The sequence below is a fragment of the Mustela lutreola genome, chromosome 3 (genome assembly GCF_030435805.1).
Source record: "Mustela lutreola isolate mMusLut2 chromosome 3, mMusLut2.pri, whole genome shotgun sequence".
Taxonomy (NCBI): Eukaryota; Metazoa; Chordata; class Mammalia; order Carnivora; family Mustelidae; genus Mustela; species Mustela lutreola.
Genome location: NC_081292.1, coordinates 207,992,978 through 207,995,979, shown reverse-complemented (window position 1 = coordinate 207,995,979; position 3,002 = coordinate 207,992,978).

The following is a 3,002-nucleotide window of genomic DNA, read 5'->3' as shown; positions in this document are numbered from 1 at the left end:
CCCTTTTTGTTTTACCAGTAAGAGTTTATTTTCCCTGTTTCCTTTTCCGTTGCTGTGAGACAGCAGCAGGCGCGCTCGCTGCCCCAGGACGCGTGTCCGAGCGCCCGGGCGCCCCGCGGCAGAGGCTGGGACGTGCCTCGCCCTGCGGCCCCGAAGGCCGCCGCCGCCCGCGAGGATCCGGAAGACGGTGGGCGGTTGCCGCGGGGTCCGGGCGCAGGAAGGGGGGTCGGACGGGCAGAGCGGGTCAGAAAGTCCGGATTTAAAGTCGTAAGTACGCCGCGGTGACGGGACGCGCGGTGTGACACGGTCGCTAACGATGACGCTCGCCCGAGAGCTGCCGAGGGTAAATCACCGACGTTCTCGTCGCGCGGACGTCCTGGAACCGCGTGAGGTGACGGATCCCGACTTAGTGACGTTCCGCGGCGCGTGTCAGTCACACGGCGCCCCTGCAGCCGACGCAGCGTCCTGTGCGGGTTACGTCGCAGCGAAACTGGAGAAAATACCTGAGCGGCCTGAACGCCGATGATTAGCATAGAATTCGCAGATTTAAGTAGATTATACTGCATTTCCGTGTTTCTGGAGCACAGATCTTCCTCAGGCCCCGAAAATCCATTCATGTGATTCACTATCTCAGACGAAGCACTGACTGGAACAGAAGTTCCTCTCCTCTCTCCTAACTCTGGTCTGCTTAGGTGCCTTGGAGAAGCCAGTGGTGACAGAAATCATCCCCTAAAAATAACTTCGTTTTCCCCAAAGGTGTAAGCAGGACTCCCGAACCGGGCTTTCCCTGCTTCAGCGTAAGATTTAACCATTTGTCCTCAAATCCCTTGCACCATGTGGACGCCCGTAGTTGGCTTTGGGAGCTCCGAGATCTCTTTGTAAGGAATTCTTGAAGGGGATGAGTTTTACACATAAACCGTTAAACTTCCACCTGTGTGCCCTGAAGACTGTCTCCAGGGAAACAGCGGAGCTCTTGACCCAAGTGTGAGGTGTGCACGTGCCTCTTGCACACAGCTTTTCCCCCTAACCACTTCGATTTTGATTTAGCCTCATTTGAGATGGCATGATGGAAAGTAGCTAAAAGAAACAGGTAGCTCCGTGAAAGACAAACACGCGGTCCTGCAGCGGTATCTGGTAAAGGGCAGGCAGCAGTGTAATGAGTTAATATTTCAATTGCTGGGGCGCCTGGGTGGCTCAGTGGGTTGGGGCCTCTGCCTTGGACTTGGGTCATGGTCCCGGGGTCCTGGGATCGAGCCCCACATCGGGCTCCCTGGAGCTCAGCGGGGCGCCTGCTTCCTCCTCTCTCTCTGCCTCTCTCTCTGCCTACTTGTGATCCCTTTGTCAAATAAATTTTTAAAAAATTGCTGTTCATGTAGCAGGTCTTTAGTGAGTATCTGTAAAAAAGCTAACTCAAAACACCACATTCCTCTCTATAGGAGAGCAATACATCTTTTTCCAGAGATAACAATCTTGGAAGGTGGTAGTTCTGTCACTGGGGGACAGTCGTGAGACCACATGTAAGGTCCCCCAAACCTTTCTCTGATATGAAGACCTTAAGCTATTGGGGAACGAGCATAAAGCACTACAACCACGGGGCCGTGGCGAAGATTCTTACTTCTGGTGGAGAGAGAGAAGGGCAAACTCTACTCTGCTCCTGGGGGAGCAGCAGGAAGCACTGGGGTTCCGGGGCCTGAACTGAACTGACAGAGTAGAGGTTGGCAACTTCTGGGAAACCCTCTTTCATTGAAGGCATACCACAGAAACAAGACAGCATTTGTCAGCAATGGTAAAAGGAGGAATAAATACTGAAAATGCCCCACCTTTACGGCCCAGGTACATAGAACTTGCCTAAGAACAAAGCTGACCAGCAGAAGGGAGTACCCTCTTGCCCCACCACAAACCAACACTAGCAACAAGCAGCCTTACAAGGAAGAAGAAGAAAGTGGAGACAGATCTCTCTGGAACCCAGGCATGCAAGAACTGCTGAAAGCTAAGGGACACTCAGAAAAACTTCAGCACCCCAGTTTCTACACTAAGAACAAGGTAATAGCATAAAAATTAAAATCCTGTGGTACAGTGCACCTGGGTGACTCAGTTGGCTAAGCATCTGCCATCAGCTCAGGTCACGATCTCAGGGTTCTGACATTGAGCTCCAGCTCCCTGATTAGTGAAGAGTCTGCTTATCCCTCTCCCTCTGCCCCTCCTCCCTGCTTGTGCTTGCACTCGCTCTCTCTGTCAAATAAATAAAATCTTTTTTTAAAATTCATGTGGTATAACAAAAGATTTATTGTTATTATAAGAATAGAACCCAAATTCAGCTCACTTCCTGACTAAATTGATTTAATCACCTACATTTCTAATCTGACAGAAGAGGCATACTCATTTCTTGGTATAAATATTTTTTACTTCAGTTTTTACTGTTCTTCTACAAAGATATCCATTATTCAATAAAAAATTACAAGATACCTAAACCAGAAAAGAAAAAAAATCCATTGTTTAAGAGCTTAAAGCAATCAACAAAACCAGATTCAAAAATGACTCATATGTTGGGCTGTGATTAATATGTTAAAGGATCTAGTGGAAAAGGTAGAAAACATGAATATATAGAAAATTTCAGTAGAGACTTGTAAATTATTACAAATGTGAAATGGAAATGCTAGAAATTAAAAAGCACATTGTTAGAGATGAGTAATCACTTCAGTGACCTTAGCAGAATACTGGATATAGCTGAGGGAAAAAAACAGTGAACTTGAATATAATAAATAGAAATTATCCATATTGAAATAGAAGGAAAGAATTTTTTAAAAAAGAAAGAACATGCAAGGTATATGAAATAATATAAAGTAGTTTAATAAACACAGGTTGGAATCCCAAAAGGAGGGGAGAGGAAGAATGAGACAGGGGAAATACTTTATGATATAAATATGAGAATTTTCCAAAATTAATGAAAATAGTAGATACAGACAAAATCTTAAAGACAGCCAGAGAAAAATGACACACTG